The following is a 12,223-nucleotide window of genomic DNA, read 5'->3' as shown; positions in this document are numbered from 1 at the left end:
CCATTTAACTGTAGATTTGGACTGGTCAAAATAATTTGCATGTTTTTGTTTTAAAAAATATTATATGAGTTCTGCTCCATTGCATAGCACTTATGATGAGAGTGAAATAAGAGTATGGAGTCAAAGTTTTAAACATGTTTCAGCAAAAGGAATAGTAAAGGTGTAAGAATTTAACCCTTCTATTTTCAGAAATACTACTGGAGGAAAAGGCATTGTTTTAAAGATAATAACGGTGGCTACTGTTTATTTACTGTTTATGGAACCACAGGCACTGTATTAATCTTTTTGTTTCTATAAGTTAAATTTACCTGCAAACAAAAACCAGAAATCCATATGAAAAACTTCTGTGATTATCTCCACTTTACATATGAGACAATTGAAACTCAGAAATCTTAGTAAATGGGCTAAAGATTATATATCCTGCTATTGGCAAAATTAGCAGTTCTAGGTAATTCTGATTCAGTTCTGCCCAAGGACAGAAGCAGACAGTGAGAACACCCATAGTTAAAAATAAGGTACCCAATTTTGAGCTAACTACTCACCTTAAACCAACAAAAGAGAAGGATAAGGGATAAAGGACTAGGGAAAACTAACTGAACTGTCATTTCTTAGAGCGAGGTCTCTTCTCTGAGCTTGGAAGCTGGTTACAGCAGATTAATGTCTACATGTAATATTTTGAAGGCTAAGGATTCTCTTTAGATGGAGAGTGTCGTCTTCAGTTCTGTGATACGGGTGATGATTTTTCTGGCTGTATGTTTTGTATCTCACCCTTCAGTCCCTGGTTCTCGGCGGTTCATATTCATGAACACTATCCTCCATACTTTCCTTTTTCCAACTCAAAGGACCAGAAAGAATGGTTAATAACAAAAGAAGACAGAAAACAAGTCATGAACAAAGAGAAGAAGCTAATCACACACCCCTTTTCCATCCCAGGACCTCCTCTAACTCACACCATATTTTTATTTTTTATTTTTTTTAACGTTTATTTATTTTTGAGACAGAGAGACAGAGCATGAACGGGGGAGGGTCAGAGAGAGGGAGACACAGAATCTGAAACAGGCTCCAGGCTCTGAGCTGTGAGCACAGAGCCCGACGCGGGGCTCGAACTCACAGACCGCGAGATCATGACCTGAGCTGAAGTCGGCCGCTTAACCGACTGAGCCACCCAGGCGCCCCCTCACACCATATTTTTAAAGGAGAACAGATGTTTTTAGTGAAGTTTAGACTTTGATTAATATATTACTAGACATTTTAATTTCTCAAATGAAACTGCTTTTGTTGTTTGAGATGACTAGAGGAAATTTGGTTATCTGTGTGTCCAGAAAATTCAGAAGTTCTGCTCAACAATTCATCCAAACAATGAGAGTGAACTAGCCTAACAGATTGGATTTGGACAAGCGGTATAAGCAGGAAAGAATAAAGTTGATTTTGTTGTAAACAGCAATCCCTCTTGAAACATCCAGCATTATATGCATGAATGATCTAGTATCTTCATCGATCTTAATATATAGACAGATACCATGCATGCTAACCATTCATTAAAAATATTAAATAACTCCCTGCTATTATCAGGTATTGGCCCTGGGGATATAATAATAAAGAGAAAAACAGGTATGAATGAATCAGGCACACACGAAATATAAAGGTATAACTGTGATTTTGTTATATCTTGCCTATAATATAGGGGTTTATCCTGTTCTTGTTCATTATTCAAGGCATCCCTGAATATACCCTGAATATATCCCTGAATATATTCCTGAACCATACCATGTTTTCTATCTCACAAGTGAAATGACTGTCAGATATGGAGAACTAAAAATAAAATTAACTCCAAAATCTTTCCTTTGTCAGAGGCTCTTTTTCTCTTTGCCTGTTAATTAGATTAATGAGATGATCTCAGATTGCACCGTGTTCAGAGACCTTTCTAATCACTTCAATAAACATGACTCTGGACAATAGCAATTAGAAATGCAATTATCATTTCTATTATAAATGATATGATAATTATATATTGAAAAATTATATACTGGCCTCTACATTCTTTTGTTATTTTCTAACTTCCATCTACCCATTAGTAGTATAAAAAATTAAATAATACCTAGGCTGACAGTTTTGTAAAGCAGAATAAAGGGAAAATGTGGCTACAGTTTTTCCTGTTTTTTTTTTATTTGTCACCATCTTTTTAAAAATGACAAGGAAGAATTTATTGAAGTTTTGAAAAGTGAAAGGGAACTTTGGAGATTTATCAAATGGGGAGCAAGCTATTTGAACAGTGGAAAGAAAAATGGTGGTTATCTTGGGAGGTGTTTACAGAGAAGATCCTCAGAGCTCAGGGATACATACATCAAATACATTGGTGGTTTAGGAATTGCTGAAAATAGAATATTACTACTATGCAACCTAAGATAATAGGTACATTAATTATCAGTAGGAGAGAGCAAAGTCTATTGTCCCCAATGTGATCTTAAACCTACTAATTTTTGTTTAATCTGTATAATCAGGCTTTTAAACTCTCACCATATATTTAAGGCATATCTAATCTGCTCAAGTTTAGGGCATATTAAATCATTGAGATGCCCATTTCTCATTGCTTACAGAAAAAAAAAAGAAAAGTATAGAAAAAGATTCTGAGTGTACTATTAGAAATAAATCAACAAACTCAATTAAATTCTCAAGACATACAAAACACAATCAATCCATCCATAATGATATAACACCATTTCATGAGTGTGATTCATTTCTTATAATAATAAAAATCCCAGTGAATGGTACGTGGCCAAGGTGGTTTGAGTGCTATTTTTTTATATCTAGTAAATTAAGATAAAAATAGCATATCAAATTCTCAAATATTTATTGTTACAAACAAGTGATTAGAACCTGATGACTGAGATTCTACCTCTCTGGATAAGTCTCCTGTTTTTTAGTGACACCAGACCCTACCCCCTGCTGAGATTCACATATCTGTAATAAGTTGTTACCTCCATAGCATTATTACCGATCAAATAAAATGTACTTCATATAAAGGCATACCTTGTAATTTATGTATTTTAATATTAACACACAATGTATATATACAAATATTAAATATTTAAATATTTAATATATGCACAATATGATAATAATTCCAACAAGCTTTTATTAAATTAAATGGAATGTTTTGTTGTTAATCATCATATAGTTGTGTTCAAGTAAATAATGCAATATATAGCTTAGTTAAAATTACCCTGTAAAGACAGCATTTTGTGAGGAAGTTTGCCTATTCTTACCCATGAGAATAACAATTTTGAGTGACATAAATAACATAATTTTAAGGAACAAAAATTCATCCTATTGAAGCATTAAAATCCCAGATTTAGTGAAAATGACAAAAGGATTTATATCTGAATCTGAAATAAAAATATTTTAAGAGATATCCACTCCCAGTTTATCCTTATTGGAGATTTGATGATGACCATTATCCAACATGACTAAGAAAACAGTATTAGTGACTAGTGTCCTTGGCTTTCCCAACTCTTAATATTTCTTTTTTTTTTTAATACAGAACACTTCACGAATTTGCGTGTCATCCTTGCACAGGGGCCGTGCTAATCTTCTCTATATCATTCCAATTGTAGTATATGTGCAGCTGAAGCGAGCACCAAACTCTTAATATTTCTGATCACATGGCAGCTTTCCCTATTTCCATCCTACTGGGGTATCACAGTCCCACTTATAGGCCCTCAGTATGGCTAAGTACATTGTATGTGTGTATATACATATTTCTATAGTGAGAATGTCTAATATATATGTAATAGGTACCCACAGGAAAAGGAGAAAATGAACGGTGCAGAAGTATCTGACAAGAAAGTAACTGAAAGTTTTCTAAAACCAACAAGTCGTTAAGCTACAGATCTAAGTTCTAAAAAAACCAAATCAGATATATAAAAAAGAAAGAATGAAAAACAAAACCATATATAGACACATCATAAGACTACTGTTAAAAAACATGACAAAGGGAAAATCTTAATAGTAAATGGTGTATTATTTACCACCAAATCAATGAGTACTTCCAAAGGAATGATCATTTGATTCACAACTAACTTCTTAACAAAAGCAGTATAAGCTCAAAGACAGTAGGCTGGTATTTTCAAACTGTTGAATGAGAAGAACAAGAACTGCCATCTTAAAATTGTATGCCCGTAAAATAGTTTTCAAAAATGAAGGTGACATAAACATATTTATAGATAAAATTTTTGAATGTTCACCAAATCAAATTTTTGAATGAGGGGATTTTTAAATCAGAAGAATGATCCTAGATAAAAACTTCTGGATTTAAGAAGGAATAATAAACATTGAAAGTATGTCTAAAATATACTAATATAATATATGGTAAAATATTATCTAAACAGGTATAAAACATATATTAAAAGAATTAAAGTTCACAGCAATAATAGCTGTGCTATGATGGAACATGGTAAATGGATTTAAATTGTGCTAAGTTCTAGAAAGAAAAGTGTAATTAATATTGAACATATAATTAAATGATGAATGTCGCTATCTCTGACTAAAGCTTAATCAAAAGTACCATTCTTGTTATGCTATGCTATGTGAATTATCCTAAGTAAGGTTCAAAAAAGGGTGAGAAAAAAGAACATAGAATGTTTACTTATCAAAGAAAATATGAGGTCCTTATAAATTTCCATGAGACCAGGCAAATTCTTAGGAGAACAAGGTAAGACAGTTTCCAAAATTGCACTCAAAATGAAATCTCCACATCTACTAATTTAGCAGTTAACTCAAGTATCCACCTAGTCATATTTAGGGAATAAACTAATATTTCTGGGGTAATAAAAATATATTAATTCAAATTCAGGGAAAGGAATTAAATAGAATTCCCTTTTAACAAATGTTTATGGGTACAAATGCTATCCAGTATGCACATTTGCTTAAACTAGAAGAACAATTAGAAATGTAGAACTAAGCTGTAAGAATTGAAAACAACAACAACAACAATCCAATGCTTTTATAATCCAGGATTCACTTTATGCAGGTTAAAATAAACAAATGTGCAGATCAAAAAGTTATGTGTATAATTTAATTTTATTGCTCAGAGTTACTTGTGTCCTGAAAGGCATAAATACCAAAAGTAATGGTGATTTTGCCCTTATCCTCTGTTATCTGGGAAGTAGATGCCATGTTGAGTGAGTACTTGACAGGTTGCTGGATTTGTTGGTGCCTAGAGAAGTAGTTTGCTTCCCCCAGGCTTACTGCTGGTAAACGGGCGCCAATCAATCTCTTTTCTCTATTTTACCATCACTTTTTATCACACAGGAGGCTTACGATCGACTTTTCTATTAATTTTTTTTTGAAAATTTTCTTCTCTGTAAACACTTAAAAGCGTACTTTTTTTTATCTTTGCTTATTTACTTCTCTTCCATCCCACAGCATTTTCTCTTAGCAGTTCAACTCAGAAATCAAAAATGTTATTTTGTACACCTAGCATGATATTTAGAAACCTAAAAATCTAAGAACATGCCAAAAAGTACTGCAGTACTATGCTCTTTACTTGGCTCTTCTAGCTTTACTTACTCATCAATGCATTATTTCCCAGTAAAACATTGAATACTGTGCCAATTAATGAGAGTTTGAGAGGAAAATAAATGTACAAGAGTTTATACTTCCACGTATTTTTCCATTCAAATTTAAAGCATGGAGGGAATCCATGGTTTTCAATGATGCTGCTATTACTCAAAATACTGTTGAAAAGTTTATCTTATAAATTCTAAAAAGGCTATTTTGAGGGGCACCTGGTGGCTCATTCAGTTGGGCATCCAACTCTTGATTTCAGCTTGGGTAATGAATGATCTCATGGTTTGTGGGATCAAGTCCCACATCAGCTGCGCTGACAGCATGGAACATGCTTGGGATTCTTTCTCTCCCCCTCTCTCTCTCAAAATAAATAAATTAACTTAAAAAAAATCAGTATTAAAAATAAATAAAAAGGCCATTTTGATATGAGCATGAAACTGGATAATTTTTCAAGTTACACATTTGTGTTTTCCTCTTTCCCCCTATCTCTTCTCAAGCAATTAGGAAACTATTTTTTTTTTTTTTTTGGATGTAGCAGAATCTAATTTGAAGTAGTCTTCAAAGGGTGCCTGGGTGGCTCAGTTAAGCATCCAACTTTGGCCCAGGTCATGATCTTGTGGTCTGTGAGTTCCAGCCCCGCATCGGGTTCTGTGCTGACAGGTCAGAGCCTGGAGCCTGCTTTGGGTTCTGTGTCTCCCTCTCTCTCTATGCCCCTCCCCTGCTCTCTCTCTCTCTCTCTCTCAAAAATAAATAAACATTAAAAAGAAGAAGAAGAAGAAGAAGAAGAAGAAGGTCTTTAAGACTTCATTCCCCAGATACTATGGAAAGCAGAGTGGAGTTTCCTAAAAATATTAATTAAAAATAAAACTACAGGGATGCCTGGGCGGCTCAGTCGGTTAAGCATCTGACTTCAGCTCAGGTCATGATCTCACGGCTTGTGGGTTTGAGTCCCGCGTTGGGCTCTGTGCTGACAGCTCAGAGCCTGGAGCCTGCTTCAGATTATGTGTATCCCTCTCTCTCTGCCCCTCCCCACTCATGCTCTGTCTGTCTCTCTCTCTCTCAAAAATAAATAAACATTAAAAAAATAAAACCACAATACCATCCAATAATCCCCACTTCCCACTTCAAAGTAATTTTACAAAGGAACTGAAATCAGGATTTTAAAGAGATATTAGCACTCTTATGAACATTGCAACATTAGTCACAAAAGTCAAAATGTAGAAACAAATGTCCATTGACAGATGAATGGATAAAGGAAATGTGTTATATACATACAATAGAATACTATTTAGCCTTAGAAAAGAAGGAAATTCTGCACTATGAGACAACATTGATGAACCTTGAGAACATTACACTAAGTGAAATAAGCCAGTCACAGAAAAACTAATACTGCATGACTCCACTTATATGAGGTATCTAAAATAGTCAAATTCATAGAATCAAAGAGTGGCATATATGTTTCCAGAAGACTACTCAACAGGCTAAAGTTCCCATGAAGCAAGATGAATAAGTTCTAGAAATCTGCTATAATATAGTGTACCTATAGTCAATAGTAATATATTACACACTTAAAGGTTTGTTAAGAAATCAGATGTCATGTCAAATTCTTCCCACAATTAAATTAATTAAATTAAATTAAATCATTTAACTTATAGACATTAAAAAAATAAAAAAGACTTCATTTCCACCTCCACCAGGAAATCCTAACCCTATAGAAGGGAATAGAGTTTGAATGGAGACTTTCTTCAGGCCAGAAACTTATTTTAAATTCCAATGAGCTGGAAAGAGTAAAAAGTTTGATGATTGCAGGAGAAACAGCATTTGGTTCTTTGATTCTGGTGGCTCTCCAAGGGAGGAAGCAGCATCTCAGAGGAAATGACCAACCAGCACATCTAAGAGAGAAGAGTAGGTTGATAAGCCAAGGTTACCAAAGTCATACAGTTTTCTCTACCCACAGCTTGAATGAAAACAGCAGAGTAAGTATACCTGAGGGCACCATGACAGGGAACATCATTTGTCTATCTCAGTGGTAACCACACTGAGCCAGGAGAGGACACCCTGATTACATTTGCATTTGGTAAAATCTCAATAATTTGGCCCATTGTTACAGAAGGAGAAAATTCAAGTATCACAAGTTTTCAAATTTCTGTCTGTTAGGATGTAGGGTTGGAGGCAAAATTCATCTGACTAATTAAAAACAAAAATGTGACATTTCTTGAATGACTATGAAACTACTACAAACCTAAAACTTTTAGTTTTATTTCTAATCAAAGGAAATGATTCAGACTTCTGTTCAGTTAAATAAGCTAATATTTAGAATGGGGCTGTATCTTTTAATATGTCAGATACACTTCCAGAAGAGCAATTAAGGATAGTGGTACTAGATTGTTTTTGTAGTGGTCTTCATTTATTTTGTCTTTCCCTATCCATTTCCTCGAATAGTCCCTTTCCATATGAACTCTGGGTTTGGTTCATATGACTAGTTTTGGCCAATGAGATCTGGGAAAGCAGACTCGAAAAATGTTTATACTTAGGGATTTGTCCTCCTGTGCTCTTCATTTGAAACCTGGGGCTGCCATGTGATACCTGGGCTTAGCCTGCTGGCGAATATGAGACCACTTTGAGCAGAGGGATGCCAACCCATAGGAGGCCTACCCACATCTATTAGACATACGTGTGCCCACCTTACATCATTCAGCCTAGTTTTCCCAGACTAGAAAAACTGATGAAACTGGAAAAGCTATCCAGCAAAACCACAGAAAATGAGATAATACATTATAGCTCTTTCAAGTCACTATATCTTGGAGTAGTACGTATGCCACAAAACTAATTGATGCAGTATTCCATAGTTACTAAAGAGGATGGCTAATTATCGCTAATGCTCCCTTTCATTCTAAACATCCATGTTTGGATGGTAAATTATATGACCACCATAATTAAAAAATAAGCACCAATATCCCAAGGTGCAATCAAAAGCAATTTGTTATATATGGAGTTTGAGAGATACCTGTATAAAACCCCTCTTTTCTTCATGAGTTAGGAACTAATTAAGAGATGGATGCAGAAAGAAGACAGATGAAATTAACATATCAGCTTTGTCATTGGCAAATGCTATTTTAGAAAATGCAGTTTATGAATTTGGAAACACTTGACTGGCTAACCCATCATCTCAGAATTAAATTTACCCACCCTGTCTGAAATAGAGTAGAAAAACTGCAGAATCATAGGGCTATAGAATAAGTCCAAATAAAAGAGGGCATATATGGGCCATGTTTGTAGTTTGCCATTAACTAATAATTAATCTACTTCGGTGCATTAGTGGTCCAGGTAAAGAAAATAAGAATTATTATAAGTAAAGTTCCTTTGTGTGTGCTGCTGGCATAAGTGAACATTTGATTAAGTTACATGTTATATATTCTTGAAAAGACATCTCCTTATAAGGACTGGAGCACTAGAAAATACTCTGAAGTTATTAATGAAAACCGACAGACTTTGTAAAAGCAGGTCACATAGAGGTATCCTTCATGCTGCAGTTGCTTGTGTATTTATCTTACCTTGACAACCATTATTCTTGCCCACGTAAGATTGGCTAGTCTGGCTCTTTGCCCACTCCATGCTACTTGCTTGAACTTTGATGACTCTGAACTTTATGGCCTTGCCATAATCCAATGTAATTGCAAAACTCTATGTGCGTCAAACCATTGGAATACCAGATAATCAATTTCCAAATCTTTTGTTATGGAAGGAAGGAAAAATGGAAGGAAGGGAAGGAGGGAGGGGGAAGGAAGGAAGAAAGAGAAGGAAAGAAAAAGAAAGAGAAAGAAAGAAGAAAAAAGAAAGAAAGAAAGAAAGAAAGAAAGGAAGAAAGAAAAAATCTCAAGCTTGAATATCAAGCCCCTCAAGCTTCTGCTCTGTTTAGTTTAGTGTCATATCCAGCCTTGTAACACAAGAATCTTTACAGGAATTCTAAAGACCATCTTAGAATTCTGCTTAATATAATCATTTAAGTACATTTAAATACAAAATACGTAGACAAAAATATGATTAGGTAAAGATATACAATGCTGTTAGAGATTTTCAGAGTATAATTTAAATATTTTAGTAACTGGGATCGGATTACAGTGATGAGAATCAAACATAGAGAAAAAGTGACAAAGTTAAACAGTTTTCATTAGTAAACTCAATGGAGAAAATTAAGTATGGTATAGTATTCATAGGTGTCAAGGATAATTTTGGATTTTGGACTTCAAAACTGGGTATTATTGAGTGCAGGGGATTAACTACTAGTCAATAGAACATGGCAAATGTAAAGGGATTCTGTGTAAATAATTAAGGTCCAGGTTTATTGTGAACTAATCAAGAGATGGAGCTCCTGCATGGTCTTAGTCAGTCAGGTGGAAACCCTTAAAGAAAAGACTTGATTAGGTGAAAGCCCTTCAAAGGACTCAATCAGGTGAAAGCCCTTAAAAGAAGCCAGAGACTCTCCTTGTGGTGAGGGATTCTGTTGGAGAAGTTTATCTTCAAGTGATTGTGTGCAGCCTCAAGGATCCAAGAGAGAACTTCAGGCAACAGGCAGCACTAAGTCGGGGTCCATAGTGACACCGCTGTAAGGAAACAAATTCTACCAACAACTCAAAGAAACTTTCCAGTGGATTATTTCCCAGTCAAGTCTCCAGATGAAGGTATAACCTGAAAAAACCTCATTTACAGACTTTGGGACACACCAAGCAGAGGACCCGGCTAAGCTGTGCCTGGACACCTGAGCCACAGAAATGGTGAGATAGTGCATGTGTGCTGATTTATGCTGCTAAATTGTAGTAATTTGTTATGCAGCAATAGGAAAATAATATAATGGTATTTTCATATTCATGAGTTAGTCTGAATAACTCAGGTTTTGTTATAGAAACAACCCTCAATTTCAAGAGCTATCAAATTTCAAGTTTATTTCTTGCTCAAATTCAGCAGGCCACAGGTTCTGGTGTCCATTCAATGATTTTAGCCTTAGATGGGAGTAAAGTCAATTCATCCGTTACCATAAGATGAATATATATGGATACAGAAATAGTAGGATAGTAGCTCTGGATGTTGAGAATAAGTTCCTTTCAGATCACTTACATTTCTCAAGGAAATTAGAAGCAAGTAAAATAAGAATACAGTGAAGAGTAGGTGTGAAATAGTCCTCTCAGAGAGTAAGAGCGTAAATTGCCTTGGGAAATGCTGCAGGATTGCCAGGACCTTAAAAGGAATCACCTGCGGTTTGTGGTAACACATTTAAAGTGAGGCCAGTGTATATTTCTCTTAAAAGTTTTCTCTAGCCATTTTTAGCTGGTTGGGAGAAGAGGTGGTAGATGCAAATCCTATATTTAACAATATCTGAGGTTGTTCTTGGAAAGAATGATAAGAAAAGAGAAAAGAGAATTGAGGTACATGAGATGAAGTGATTTTTTTTTTTTTAAGATTTTTTTTTAATTTTTTTTCAACGTTTATTTATTTTTGGGAGAGAGAGAGACAGAGCATGAACGGGGGAGGGGCAGAGAGAGAGGGAGACACAGAATCGGAAACAGGCTCCAGGCTCTGAGCCATCAGCCCAGAGCCCGACGCGGGGCTCAAACTCACGGACCGCGAGATCGTGACCTGGCTGAAGTCGGACGCTTAACCGACTGCGCCACCCAGGTGCCCCAAGATGAAGTGATTTTAATGATGCAAACTGAAATCAATTGGCTAAAAAGGCAAATGAGAACATGAAGGGGCTAATGGATGTGAAAATGAGGGATATCAGTGGATAAGAGACACTATTAGGGTTAGGGAACTATTGGATTACAGGTTTAAGAAATACTAAACTGGAATTATAAGAAGCAGTGCCCAAAGATTGGAATACTTGAAAGTGAGACTTACAAAAGGTGTACAATTATTGCTGATGCCAGATTTGATAGCACGGATGTGGTAGCTAACGGAATGGACTGAAAGACAAAGTTATTTGAAGCAAGCAAGTCAACTGGATCATAATGCAACATCTATAATGCAAGGAATCATCAAGGATGCTGTCAGGAGTAGTGGCTGAGAGAGGGTGATATAAATGACAAGCAGTCGCTATTGGGTGATAAATTGCAACACTGAGGGCTTATATACAACATAATCTGATGACATGTACTTTGAAGACTTGAGCTGTTCAGTTTCAATTGTTCAAAACAATTAATCTGTTTTTAATTTTTGAAGTTTTTTTTTCATCTGGCCTGAAAACGGCAATGAATTCACATAACATACTTTATCTCATGGTTCAGTTTCATGTGAGGTATCGGAGGAACAGAAGTCCCTACATGAGACAGTTCCCAGAGAATCTGGGACCTCAGGGTTCTCACCAGAAATATTCTGACTTCTGTCACTTCTCAGCTGCTGCTGCATTGGTTTTGCAGCCGTGGAAGGTGTACACTTACCAGTAATCCTGTTCTAGTTCAGAGCCATTATTTCTTCTTTAAGATTTCAAAAGGTTCCTAATGATCCCTGCCTCCACTTTTACTCTCTACCCTTCTATCTTCCACACTGTGGCCAGAAAGATATTTCCATATTGAAAATTTCAATTAATGACTTTCAGTTATCCCCCCAAAGAAAATAGAATTAATTTCCAGTTCCTTATATTTGCATTGATTAGTACTCT

At 35.4% G+C, this 12,223-nt stretch overlaps 1 non-coding gene across 1 annotated transcript; it reads right to left on the bottom strand.

The window, feature by feature from the left end:
* Window positions 1–3,531: 3,531 nt before the first annotated feature.
* LOC125171379 (U6 spliceosomal RNA) lies at window positions 3,532–3,638 on the bottom strand. Its single transcript, XR_007154296.1, has one exon. It is a non-coding gene; the product is annotated as a U6 spliceosomal RNA (small nuclear RNA).
* Window positions 3,639–12,223: the final 8,585 nt, after the last annotated feature.

This window comes from Prionailurus viverrinus, chromosome B4, assembly GCF_022837055.1.
Source record: "Prionailurus viverrinus isolate Anna chromosome B4, UM_Priviv_1.0, whole genome shotgun sequence".
NCBI lineage: Eukaryota > Metazoa > Chordata > Mammalia > Carnivora > Felidae > Prionailurus > Prionailurus viverrinus.
The sequence above is the reverse complement of the archived record's forward strand: the minus strand, read 5'-3'. Positions and strand labels throughout refer to the sequence as shown.